General features: G+C 47.0%; 1 protein-coding gene across 1 annotated transcript in view; it reads right to left on the bottom strand.

Moving 5' to 3' along the window:
• CRB2 (crumbs cell polarity complex component 2) overlaps positions 1 to 14,109 on the bottom strand; it is a 67,123-nt gene that overhangs the window by 49,414 nt on the left and 3,600 nt on the right. The window lies entirely within an intron of this gene.

Raw genomic sequence — 14,109 nt, 5'->3', positions numbered from 1 at the left:
GTAGAGACAAGGGTATGATTCTGACCTTTGTGTGGCATAGAGGTGAGAGTGTTTCACTAGGGCTTGGGAGACCCAGGTTCAAATCCCTACTCACTGGGTGACCTTGGGCCTGTCATGCTCTCTCAACCTAACTTACCTCACAGGGTTGTTGCGAGGGCAAACAGGGAGGGGGCAGAAATGGGTTTGCTAACTTGAGCTGCTTTTGTACAGTTCTGATTACCTCGCCTGGAAAAGGATATTGTTGAGTTGGAGAAGCTTCAGAAAAGGGCAGCCAAAATGGTCAAAAGAATGGAGCAGCCCTCCTACGAAGGAAGGTTGCATCGTTTGGGACTTTTTAGTTTGGAAAAATGGTAAGAGATGACAAGATAGAAATTTATAAAAGTATGCATTGCATGGAGGGAGGATAAGGAAAAGTTTTTCTCCCTTCCTCCTAACACTAGAACATGTGGACCGCCAATGAAGTTGAATGTTGGATGATTCAGGACAGATAAAAAAAGTCCTTCTTTACACAGCAGTTAAACTGTGGAACTCTCTCCCACAGGACGCAACAATGGCCACAAATGTGGATGGCTTTAAATGAGGATTAAACTAATTCATGGAGGAGAGGGCTAGCTTCCAGGTTGGATTTGTGGGTGGGTGGTATAGTAAGCAGATCCTTAATGAATTTTTTTTATTTAATAAACTTATATAACACTTTTTAAGCATTCCCTACCATCACCAAAGTGGTTTTCCAGCCGCATGTCATATACATCCAACAAAACCAGGAAAGCAAAACCATAAATATATGACACAAAAATCTCAAAACAATTTTTTGAAAACATTACTAAAAGCAAAGAGTGACAACCCTAATCCAGCAAAATGTAAAAGGATCACCACCAGGCAAAAAGTGGGGGAGGCGGTGGGATGCTAGTGTCTTTCACTGGAGAGGATGTTCGTGAACATTTTAAACTGTCTTCGTTCATTGTTGGGGGCGCTGCAAACCCTCACTGCCCCTTCTCTTGAGAGGAGGAGCTGAAGGGCTCCCTTTGTCTGCCCTGCTGACACTTCCACGTCACCCCAAAGATGGTCTGCATAGTCAACTGTGTGGCATGTGTGCCACCCTCCTGGTTGCCTGTGCAGATGCTTAGCTTTTCATGCACGCGCGCGCACCCCCCCCCATTCCTGCCTGTTTTCAAGCCACATTCCTCCATGAGCTACCTTTCACCCCGGGGGGGGGGGTTTCCAGGATGCAGGCTTCCGTTCCATCCCTCCGCCCCCGCCAGCCCAGCTCCATGTGACGCTGGGGAATGTGCTGCGCTCCACACAGCCCAGCGCACCCTTTTCATCAGCCCTTTTATTCTTGAATTCCCGCTCAGGCAGAAAAAACAGGAATGACGGAACATGCCTGGAATCCGCTGTGGCAATTAAGAGTGGGAAGCGCAGGCAAGCCTCTCTTAATGAGCAGCCAGGAAGCGCTTCGAACAGGCCTGCCCCCAAAAGGCACTGGCTGCTGCTGCCACGGCAGACATAGCTGGATGGGGTGCGCCTGCAAAGGACCCCCAGCTACAGGTGGGCAAGCAGGTGCTGAGCTATACCTCCTGCTGGGTGAAGGCTGGAGCCAGAGAGGCCTGCAGTGGCATCACCTGGATGCAGGTGGCCACAGGCACCTGACAGAAGGCGGTTCTCTGTTTGAAGGACTGCCCACTCCAAGCCCAGATTGAAGATCTAGAGCCCTAGAGATCAGGGCCAGCTCACCCATGAGGAAAGGTGAAGCAACCGCCTCAGGCAGCCGGGTGCACAAGGGCAGCAGATCCTGATGTAGATCTTTATCCTCCCCCCCCCCTTTCCCTGATGTAGATTTTCACTCACCCCTTCCTCCCTGGTGCGGAGGGGGACACCACTTTATGGTTTGCTCAGGTGCCAAACTGTCTTGAGTCAGGCCTGCCTGCAGCTGACCATCAATGGTGAGCGTCAGCAGACTGAACAGGCCCACAGCTTGCCTGGTCACAGTCCTCCCCACTAGGGCGAGATGTATTGCATTTCTGTCAAAATCACGTCGTTCTTTCTAAAACTGCATGGGCTAATCTGCCTTTCCGATGATACATTTTCTCTCTTTGGCGATGCATTACTGCTCCTCCAGCAACCAGGATGGTTCAGGAAGGGAGAGGCAGTAGGACTATCCAGCAAATCAAAGTCTGGTACCAGTCAGAGCACAGATTCACCTTCCTAAAGCAGAGGGGTGCTTCTCTCCTCCCCCCGGGGCAGTCCAAGGGGGGACGGGGGGCGGGGTGACAAAATGCCGACCCTCGATCGGCAGCACCCCCTGAGGTGCGCCACACCCCACATGGGCAGTACGCCACGCCCTCGGGCCACGCGCCACGCCCCTGGGATGACCGCCGCTCCAGGTACCAGAGCAGGTTGCTTCACCTCTGCCCCCCCCCCACTTCACATCTTCTTAGTTGCAAGCCCTAATCCCAGATATCAGGTCTGATTGTGATTATTCAATGGGTAGGAAAAGTATGCTTTCCACAGCTTTAGGTGCTGCTGCTGCTGCGAACAGGTTCAATGCCTCTGCTAAAATTCACCCCTGCATTGTCCAAATGCTGAGAGAAACTGCACTATTTGTTCACACATTCTGGTGCTGTTAAAGAGGTTGCAGGCTGAGTCCTGGACTGGATCTAGTTTTGTTTCGCTCTGGCCAGAACAGGGTGCAAGATGTACTGTTTAAGGTCTGGGCAGTGTGACTCAAGGCAGACCCCTACAAGCAATAACCTTGCAGAAACCATGCAGGGAGCAGAACCACAACCATAGCCAAAGATCACATCCAGGGCCTGTGAGAAGAGCTTCTTCATTTGTCTCTACATTAGGCACACAGCACCCTGCAAATCCAAAGTCAGTTGCACAGCCATGTACATACACGCCTCTCTCTTGGGAAGCAGCACTGAGGACTGTTAGGGACCATGGGAAATACCGTATTTTTTGCACCATAACACTCACTTTTTTCCTCCTAAAAAGTAAGGGGAAATGTCTGTGCGTGTTATGGAGGGAATGCCTATGGGTGGCATGCCTACGGATTTTCCTCCTCTAAAAACTACGTGCGTGGTATGGTCGGGTGCGTGTTATAGAGTGAAAAATGCGGTACAAAAATAAAACACAATGAATAAAGTCACATCATAAATGCCCTGCTTTGTTCTTGAAATGAGACGTTTGCATCCGAGAACTCACCCTTTTCCATAAACTCTGCTTTCAGCCTTTGAAGTGGTCTGGCCTATGGGCTCAGGCTGTTATTTTATTAATGAGTGCCATGAATACGTACTATGCATAATTGGCACAATGCCACAATTAGCCGCTGCTCCTTAAAGGGCTCAGAGATGGGAAGTCTGCTGCCTTAGGGATGTGATGTGTGGCCACCTTCTGCTGCATCAATCTGCACAGGATTTGTTTCTGCTGAGTCCCTCTCAGAGTGCCACCACCATCAGAAACTGAACGGGTGGCAGCAGGAGAGGATCCTACTTCTCTATGACCTACAGGGACTGGCAGCAGCGCTCCAGGGTTTCAGGAAGTGGTCCTACTGGGGGAGGCTGAGGGTGGAACCTGGGACCTTTCGCAAAGCGAATGATGCTCTTCTGCCACTGAAAGGTGTGTGTCAGGTTATTTTTTTCACAAATCAGATGGGGAATGAGACCATATTATCAATACTGTAGATGAGTGATCAACTCCAGCGTCTGGTTTAAAATATGTGATAAATTTGGAAAGCGCTTTTAATTCTGTTCTCCTGTAGAATTTTAATTGTGCAATTGTATTTTACTGTAATTTTCAATTGTGAAACTCCCTGGGATATATTATAAAGGCAAACACATAAAATATTTTTTAAATGTGTTGGGACTGCAGGAATGTCTGGTTTTCTTTAAATTATTGTTATTTGTTTGATTTTGTTTCCCCTGTCTCTTCCTCCCAAGGAATCCAGGAAGACTATACAACATCTAAGTTGACAAAAATAATAATTAAAACATCGCCACATTTTATAACAACTGAAAAGATATATCAGTCTATAATGCCCAATGTCCAGCTGCTGGAAAGTGACGACTGTCTTGCACAGATGCTGCAATCATTGGTCTACAAGGAACGCCAACACCTTGACCTCTTGCTCTACGTTTTTATGAGAAAACAGCACTGGAGGGTCCCACTACCTTCTTCCAGAGCGAATGCCATGCACATTTGAGAAGGGAGAACTGATTAGGATAAACTTCAAAGCCAGCCACGGTTAAAGAGCATAAGCGGAACACTTCTCTCCCCCCCCACCCCTCCTTTTCCCACCTGGGGGGTGAGTCTGGACATCACATTTACAGAGGTCTTGCTAAGTAAATTGCTTTGACATGGGATTCTGTGTAAGATGTGATAATTTCCCCCTTTAATGTTAACACAAACTTTCAGTCTGATGCTGACTGAATCTCAAGAGTTTCCCATGAAGAGGGACTGATCGATTGCTAAACCACTCTGAAAATTGCAGCTCTGAGAGGGAGTGCAAGCAACTCCTAACTACAGTTCCCATAATTCTTTGGGGGGAGCCATATGACTGTTTAGAGTGTTGTCCTGTATGGTGTGAAATTGGCCGCAGCTGCCTTGAAAGAGCTTAGCCTGCAGAAGAGAAGATTAAAGGGATGCGTGGCAGAGAGGAGATGAAGAGGGTTCGTTTTTTGTTGCTCTGGGGGGGGGGGCAGTGTGAGAGTAAAAGGGCAGAAGCTGCAAAGGAGCTTTTTGGCTAGACAGGAGGAGACCCTTCAGAAGCTCAACGGACTCTGTTAAGGATGCTCTCAGTGCACTGAGCCGGGAAGGAGAAGAGGGGGTCAGACAAGGTTATGCATGGATGGGGGGGGGGGAATTCTCACCTCCTAATGCATATCTATCTGATTTACATTTCCCAAAACAATATGCAACCCAAAAGACAGGTACAGTGGTACCCCGCAAGACGAATGCCTCGCAAGACGGAAAACCCGCAAGACGAAAGGGTTTTCTGTTTTAGAGGCGCTTCGCAAGACGAATTTCCCTATGGGCTTGCATCGCAAGACGAAAGCCCATAGGGAAATGCTGGCGGTCGGGAGCAAAGACTTTCGCACACAGCCGGCCTTCAGAAGAGGACCTCTTCTGAAGGCCGGCGGGGGGCAAAAGTCTTGCCCCCCCCCCGCCTGCCCCGGGCGATCTTAAAATGCTGGGGGTCGGGAGCGAAGCGTTCACTGCCGACCCCCAGCATTTTTAAATCTCCCCCTGTCCCGGGGAGATTTTAAAATGCTGGGGGCCGACCCCCAGCATTTTTAAATCTCCCCGGGACACGGGGAGATTTTAAAATGCTGGGGGTCGGCAGCGAACGCTTCGCTCCCGACCCCCAGCATTTTAAAACGCTGTTCCGAAGCGGGGGGGCGGGGACACCTGCCCCAGCCGCCACACTTCGGAACGCTGTTCCGAAGCGGGGCGGGGGGCAGGAACACCTGCCCCAGCCGCCCCACTTCGGAACGCTGTTCTGAAGGCGGTTTCCCTAGGAACGCATTAATTGATTTTCAATGCATTCCTATGGGAAACCGTGCATCGCAAGACGAAAAAACCGCAAGACGAAGAGACTTGCGGAACGAATTAATTTCGTCTTGCGAGGCACCACTGTATTCCTAGAAATTTTGCATTTCTCTGAATGTTGTGGTGCAGTTCTCCATCCAGAAAAATGTTACAGTTAAGTGTGCATAAAACATGTGTAATATTTCTGAGACTAACATACAGAAAGGCATTATCGGAAACTGCTGGCAACAATATGTTTGTTAGGAAAATTGCATGCAGAAATGTGTACATTCAAAGGCAGGTAACACTTAAACACTGACAAATTTTGGGGAGAACTTTAAAGAAACATTTATAAACTGATCTGGAAATGTGGTAAACTGAATGTGGAAATGTGGGAAAATGAGGAACTGAAAGAAACCTAAACTGACAGATTCAAACCATGGACAAGAAGACCTTTGAGATCCTTTCTATGCTTCTACGAGAACATTTTGCGAGGCAACAGACTCAAGGGGGATGTGTACTGTTTTGATTTATTTTTCAGTCCTTCTCAGGGCACAAAGAAAAAAAGTTCAAAACAATAGTTATAATTAAGGGAAGCACTACATGAGGACTAAAATTAATGAGAAAAAAATCAGAGCAAAAAGCAGCAGAAGTCCACAGACAAATGTCATAGGACAGCATCAAAAAAGTCATGCTGAAAAAATAAGGCACTGGGGCTAAACTGGATGGTATTTAAATATGTAATTAATTTAACAAGTGTTTTTCTGCTTTCCTTTAAAATATAAACAGCCATGTGGGGTGATCAAGATTGAGATTGCAGTTTAAAGGAAGTGGAGTGGGGTGGGGTGGGGTGTTTGTGTGTGTGTGTGTGTGTGTGTGTGTGTGAGAGAGAGAGAGAGAGAGAGAGAGAGAGAGAGAGAGAGAGAGAGCGCTTCTCTTCACTGTGCTGAGGTCATGATGAACATCACCTATTCATTTGAAGTTGCAATGGATATCACCCAGCCTCTGTTTGCCTTGGGAGTTAAGCTGCTAATGGCTATCATTCTCTTGTACCATGAAATCTGCCTCCCCATCCCACACCCCGCCTGCCTGCTCTAGTAGGTGCTTGGCTAAAGCTGGGGATCCACCAGAGAGATGTTCATATATATGTGTGTGTGTGTGTGTGTGCGCGCGCGCGCGTTTGTGTGTTTGGAATTGGGGACAAGATACTGTCGCATGCAGGAGTTTATTGAGAGGGAGGGGGAGTCAGGTGGACAGAAAGACAATCAGTTAGATTGCATCCACTACTGGTGGATGTCAGTTTGATTTCCCTCCAAATGCCCTTTATATCCAAGACATGCCCTTTGTATCTGAGGAACGGCTAAGGGAGCTGGGCATGTTCAGCCTGGAGAAGAGGAGGTTAAGGGGTGATATGATAGCCATGTTCAAATATATAAAAGGATGTCGCATAGAGGAGGGAGAAAGGTTGTTTTCTGCTGCTCCAGAGAAGCGGACACAGAGCAATGGAACCAAACTACAAGAAAGAAGATTCCACCTAAACATTAGGAAGAACTTCCTGACAGTAAGAGCTGTTTGACAGTGGAATTTGCTGCCAAGGAGTGTGGTGGAGTCTCCTACTTTGGAGGTCTTTAAGCAGAGGCTTGACAACCATATGTCAGGAGTGCTCTGATGGTGTTTCCTGCTTGGCAGGGGGTTGGACTCGATGGCCCTTGGGGTCTCTTCCAACTCTATGATTCTATGATTCTATGATACAAGCTATGTTCATGATTAAGAATCTGGGGGGGGGGGAACTAAATTCTCCCAAGCACCCTCCTCTGAGGTCACAGGGCTCTGCAGTGGCTCCGACCCCCTGTGTCCAACTGGTACCTTAAATGTCACTCTAACATTAGCCATGCACACCACACTTGCTTCTTCATACTCTCCCAGACAGCTTTGCTGATAAGCTCCCTCCTTGATGACCCAACCCCCCACTTAAAATTCCAATGGGGAAGCTGCAAGTATTGGGGTTATCAGTTTCTGCATCTTCTGCTGAGGCCAGAATGGCAAAGGTTTCTATCACACTTGGAAAGAGGACCAAGCAAAGAAAGGAAGGCTATAAAGGAAGGCTAAGTGATTTGCCCAGGTCTGCAACTAGCTCAGTGACTCTCAGTGTGTCAACCTCATCCTTTCACTCTGATCAGATATGATCTCCACTGCAACCACACAATCACAGAACCATAGAAATGTAGAGCTGGAAAGGCTACCCTGTTGGTCATATAGTTTAACCCTCTGCAGTGCAGGAACAAAACTAAATCATAGATGACAGTTGACTATCCAACCTCTGCTTAAAATGAGGCTGCATTTTAATGTTGTATTTTAATCTTGTTTTTGTTTTAAGTTGTATTTCAATCAATTGTTTTAAACCAGTGTTAGCCACCCTGAACCTGGTCTTGGCTGGGGAGGGTGGGGTATAAAATTTAATAATAATAATAATAATAATAATAATAATAATAATAATACAGTGGTACCTCGGGTTACATACGCTTCAGGTTACATATGCTTTATAGACTCCGCTAACCCAGAAATAGTGCTTCAGGTTAAGAACTTTGCTTCAGGATGAGAACAGAAATCGTGCTCCGACAGCGCAGCGGCAGCAAGAAGGCCCCATTAGCTAAAGCGGTGCTTCAAGTTAAGAACAGCTTCAGGTTAAGAACAGACCTCCGGAAAGAATTAAGTACTTAACCCGAGGTACCACTGTAATAATAATAATAAGCTCCAAGGAAGGAGAGTCCATCCCCTCCTGAAGGAGTCTCTTCCACTGTCAAACAGCTCTTATTCTCAGAAAGTTCTTCCTGATGGTTAGTTGGAATCTCCTTCCTTGTAACAAGAATCCATTTGCTCGGATCCTGCCCTCCAGAGCAGGAGAAAACAACCAGGGCCCTGCTAAACAGGCTTCATCAGATACATCTCCATAGAGCCTCATTAATAATAATAATAAATAATAGAATTTTATTTATATCCCGTCCTCCCTAGCCAAAGCAGGGCTCAGAGAGTCTAACAACAGTAAAAATAGCACAGTTTACATAAAATCACAGTTAATTAATTGAAATACATTCTAAAATCAATTCATTCTAGAATCAATTCAGAATCATATTATGGCAACCATTGGGCTAGAGTTCTTTGGGGATTACTGAAGGAGGGGGTCAGACTGTGCCTTGGCCAAAGGCCAGGTGGAACAGCTCTGTCTTGCAGGCCCTGCGGAAAGATGTCAAGTCCCGCCACTCCACACAATTCCTCTTCCACCCCCAGGTGCAGCAGGGGTTGTGGGAGACAACAACACTATTTCACTGAGAAAAGTGAATACAAGCACATTTTTTGGGCATTGCTACTAGATAAAATTCAGGAATGCCAAGCTTCAAACGGAAACACTTTCACCTAGCTCGACGCCAGATTTCTAAGAGGTTTGATTTTCAGTGTCAAAGATGCCACAGTGGTGGAAGAGAGCAAACAAGTTTCTCTGAAGGGAGCATCATGCTTCCATGCCTGTTCACAGCCATTGTTTCCCCAATGCTCTGCTGATGCAGCACTATTAAAAGAAATAAAACCTTAAATGGCTTATTTGCTGCACAGTCTCTCTCAGGGAGCACATGGTAGGCATGATGACCTCAGAGCTCCAGGCAGCCATTCAGAGGCGCCTGTAGAAAAGGGATGAGCAAATCTCTCAGTTTTAGTACTCCACATCTATTTGTGATTTAAAAAAACAACAACCACAAATGAAAATCCATCAGCATTTTAGTGCTACCTTCTCCTAATAAATACATAAAGGTAAAGGGACCCCTGACCATTAGGTCCAGTCGTGCCTGACTCTGGGGTTGCGGCGCTCATCTCGCTTTACTGGCCGAGGGAGCCGGCGTACAGCTTCCGGGTCATGTGGCCAGCATGACTAAGCCGCTTCTGGCAAACCAGAGCAGCGCACAGAAACACCGTTTACCTTCCCGCCGGAGCGGTACCTATTTATCTACTTGCACTTTGACGTGCTTTCGAACTGCTAGGTTGGCAGGAGCAGGGGCAGAGCAACAGGAGCTCACCCCGTCACGGGGATTTGAACCGCCGACCTTCTGATCAGCAAGTCCTAGGCTCTGTGGTTTAACCCAGCGCCACCCGCTTCCAATACATATTTGTTTGTAATTTGGCCTAATATAATGCATTTTTGAATGTGATTTTATTTAGTTTATGTACTTTTAGGCACACATTACTCAAGCATATAGGTGTAGGTGTGTTTTACAACTTGGCTGCACATTGCGGTGTTTGGAGAAGTGTGAATTTTGAAGGGTAGCTGTGTTTCACCTTGTGTATTGTTTCAGAAAGCACAAATTAGATCAGGTTTCCCTATAAGAGTAAATTGAATCAAATTTCTCCCCCATCCCTTCTATGGACTCCTCTAACTGCCCTCACTCTGATAGAACAGAAGGACCACCTTTGCCCACCCCAACATTTGCCTTTTGCCACAACCAGCCTCCTTTGGAGTAAGCTATGTGAGTCAGCAGTATGTAATCTAGCCTGGTGAGAGGACCTCTCCCGTCTGAACTGCATTTAAGACAGGATCTTTGGAGTACAGCAAGACCAGTACCAGAAACATTATTGCCAGTTAACTCTTATTATGCTTCTCTATGTACTTAAACCTAGATTCCTCCTTTCCTTTCCCTTTTTTTTTTGTAATACTGAATTTATTCTGTGTTTGTTAAATTGTTGGTTTTTGTCATTTTTGAGTTTACTGAAATTTAGTGAATTTTGATGCTTTGTATGTTTGCTGCAAGCCACTGTGGGCACAGCTCATTGTGGAAAAGCAGCATACAAGTAAACCTAATTTATCAATACAGTCATACCTCGGGTTACAGACGCTTCAGGTTGTGTTTTCTTGCGTTACAGACCCGCTGAAACCCGGAAGTACCGGAATGGGTTTATTGCGGGTTTTGGGGGTCGCATATGCACAGAAGCGCTAAATCGCACTTTGCGCATGTGCAGAAGTGCTGAATCGCAACCGCGCATGCGCAGACGTGCCGCTGCAGGTTGCGAATGCTGTGGGTTGCGAACGTGCATCCCGCATGGATCACGTTCGCAACCCGAGCGTCCACTGTATCTCATTTTTCTTGTCACTTCATAATGGGGCCAGCTCTGATGAATCCTGGTTCAAGCCAAGTCCTGGATCTGGGGTTCAAAAATCAGGGCTGACCCAATACTTTTTGCTACCTGAGGCAAATAACAAAATGGCATCTCCCCCACCCACCCACCCACCTGCCTCCATTCCACATATAGAAGCCAACGCAACCGGCAACTCAATCTTACTTCAAAGCTGGAAATGTGACAGGCGAAAGGAAGACCTTCTTTGTACAGCCTGTTTTTGAACCATGGGGTGAGACAGTGGTGGCCACCAATACGAATGGCTTTACATGAAGCATAGATAAATTCATGGAGAATAAGGACACCAGTGGCTGCTAGTCACAATGGCTATGCTCTGCCTTCACAGTGAGAGGGAGTATGCCTCTGTATACCAGTTGCTGAAAATGACAAGTGGGAGGAGTGCTGCTACACTCAGGTCCCAAATGAAGGTTTCCCATGAACATCTGTCTGGACACTTTGAGAACAATGTGTCTGATCCAGCAGGGCTCTTCGTATGTTGCCCTGGTCTGCTGAAAATTGAGGGCAACAGGCTAGCTTAGCAAGAGCAGGCTGCAGGGCAAATGAAGCTCCGCTTTCAGCTCCTCACTGCTGCTCCATGTCCCTTCTCATTTGCCACCTGAGGCAGTTGCCTCACTCTGCCTAATGATAGAACCAGGCCTGTTCCTTGCATGAGTACATATATAAATGCACAATTTGGTTTGGTTTTAGCACTGGTTTGAAAAGGACAAATCCTTGGCAGGCAGTTGGCCTCAGGTGCTTGCTGGCTTGCCAAACACTCAGCCTTTAGTGTCAACAGCATAAAAGGCAGGGAGGGGCACCTTGGTCTCCAGAAGACACAAGAGTTAAACAAGAACTCAGAGGGCAGCTTTGAAGGTGCGATGGAAAGAGTTATGTTTCCATGGCAATTGAAAGGCATGTGCTTATATTAGTAAATCCTGGGTGACCTCTGCTGCCCTCCTCCTCTCCTGGTCAGCAGAAGAGATTAGCAGAAGGGCATTCTCTCTGGATGACTCCCAGGAAGGAAGGAAGGAAGGAAGGAAGGAAGGAAGGAAGGAAGGAAGGAAGGAAGGGAGGGAGGGAGGGAGGGGACCAGGAGCTGAACAGCTCAGATACAGCTCCCCACCCCCCACCCCCAAGCACCTTGCTTCAGTTTAACAACCTCAGCACCAGTCATTTCCCACACTGGTGCTTCACCAAGGAGTAATAATGACCACGGGAGAGTGTGAGAGCAGATTGCAGTGGACTTGTGTATAGTCTTGGACATGAGTCTTGAAGCGTAACAGCCTTTCAGTGCCCCAGTGACATTAAATGTACAGAAGTGATGCAGGCGAATTCAGGGCAGGGAAGAAAAACAAATATTAAAAGAGAATACCACTCCTTGATATTGCTTGCAAGCCAACCTAAGCAATGACTTGAGCCTCTACGTTCTGCCTTTGTTGGTCTGTTTTATGTTCATTTTTACATACATAATAAGTAAATAATTATAAAGCTAATAAATAATTAGTAATAAAATTTACTCAGGCAAAGGATCAGTAGACAGGAGGGGGAAGCGCTTCTGCGGAAGAGTGTATGGATTTTGGCAACTGTGTGATCAGTGAGAGTGACTTCATTTGCGGCTGGACACGGTGCCTCCTTGACCTGCTTCACTTGGATTCACCCTGGGCAGTTGGCACGCTTAGCCCTTCTCTATCCTTCTCTTGGTGTCATTGCACTCAAGAACAGGTGCCAGGGCAGAGTGAGGAAGCGACGTAAAGCTGGATCAGGAAGGAGGAGGAGGAGGCATGTTCTACCACATTCCTTCAATTCAGACCCAAATGGTCAGGGAAGGAGACGTGTTCATCAAAGCTCCTAACTGGGGAACTCCCTCCCCACAGAGGTGTGCTTTATAGGTTTTGCTGTATGCTGGAGACACAACTCTTTACCCTGGCCGTTGACAGAAGGTTTCTATTTTATTATTATATGGGACCTGCCTCTTTTACAGAATTTCTACTGTTCTGTTCCATTTGGTTTTAACTGTTTTCATAACTGCACACTGTACAATTGTAACCCACCCTCTAACCTTCTGATGAAGGACAGGTAAGAAACTTTCTAAATACAGACAGACAGACCTTCCTCCCCTCTCCTGTCCCATGCATGCAGCACAGTATGTTTAATTTTATTTTCTAGGATTCTGTTTGAATCAGGGTATTAATGCAATTCCAGGGCTTAGTCCTAGAACAAGAGCAGTGAATGCAAACTATCCATCACTGAGGAGCGGCCACATGTTTGCTCCACACATGAGAAGGAGATGCGTGGCTTTTGAGTTGGGGATGTTCCAGGAAGACACAATGTTTGGTTCCTCAAACAAGCCACAGGTCATAACCACAAAAAGCAGTGAAAATCTCACTGGAGTCAGGAGAGTGGGGGTACATTAAAACAGGCTGCAATGGTGGGTACAGTACATGATACATACTTTGGTAATTGCTCCCAACTACAGTGGTACCTCGGGTTAAGTACTTAATTCATTCCGGAGGTCCGTTCTTAACCTGAAACTGTTCTTAACCTGAAGCACCACTTTAGCTAATGGGGCCTCCGGCTGCCGGTGCGTGATTTCTGTTGTCATCCTGAAGCAAAGTTCTTAACCCGAGGTACTATTTCTGGGTTAGCAGAGTCTGTAACCTGAAGTGTCTGTAACCTGAAGCGTCTGTAACCCGAGGTACCACTGTACATGTCAGGTTAGTGAAACCAATACCAAATGGTAAAGTTCCCCTTCAATGTGGAGGAGGAGGCTGGCGTTAGTCCTTGAGTTTCCCTTTAAAAATGTGCACTCTTCTCCAGTTGTGTGACTCACTGATAAGACAGAAGCATTGTGACAGGAAAGATAGAATGAGAGGTGCAAGACAGCCTATGTTTGTTTGCACATGTGAACTCAATGACTCAGCCACCTACAGAACTTGCATGGACTATGAAGTGTCCCTGACGCGGTTTGCAGGTGTCAGGGGTACATCTGAACTGCTCCCCTGACAAACGGTTGACTTCACCCCCACCCCACCTGAAAAACCCTCTTGCCTGGAAGCACCTGCAGACACAGCTGCCTATTTCAGGCTCTTTTTCTGCCTCTGCAGGGGCTGCCGGTGCCAAAATGTATGCATTAAATATTCACCGTGCCATTAAGTGCAGCTTGAAGCAGATGTTCCCTGAATAGAGGACTGGCCAGGTGTGCATCTTATTATCCACCTACCATTTTCATACAGCCTCTGAGATGAAACTGCTCCTATTATCAGGTTTCGAGGAGGGGCCATACAAGGCCCATAAATCCATGCTGGTTTTATGGTTGTCTTGCCTCCCCTGCCCCAGAAGCTCTTTGATCTGCCACTTCCCATTGTAGCCCTGCTCACCCTGCAGAATACCCCCTTTGTAAACACTCCTCAAGGGTGACCTTCA

The sequence above is a fragment of the Podarcis liolepis genome (assembly GCF_965112155.1).
Source record: "Podarcis liolepis genome assembly, chromosome: Z".
Taxonomy (NCBI): domain Eukaryota; kingdom Metazoa; phylum Chordata; class Lepidosauria; order Squamata; family Lacertidae; genus Podarcis; species Podarcis liolepis.
This window is presented reverse-complemented; position numbering and strand designations above follow the sequence as displayed.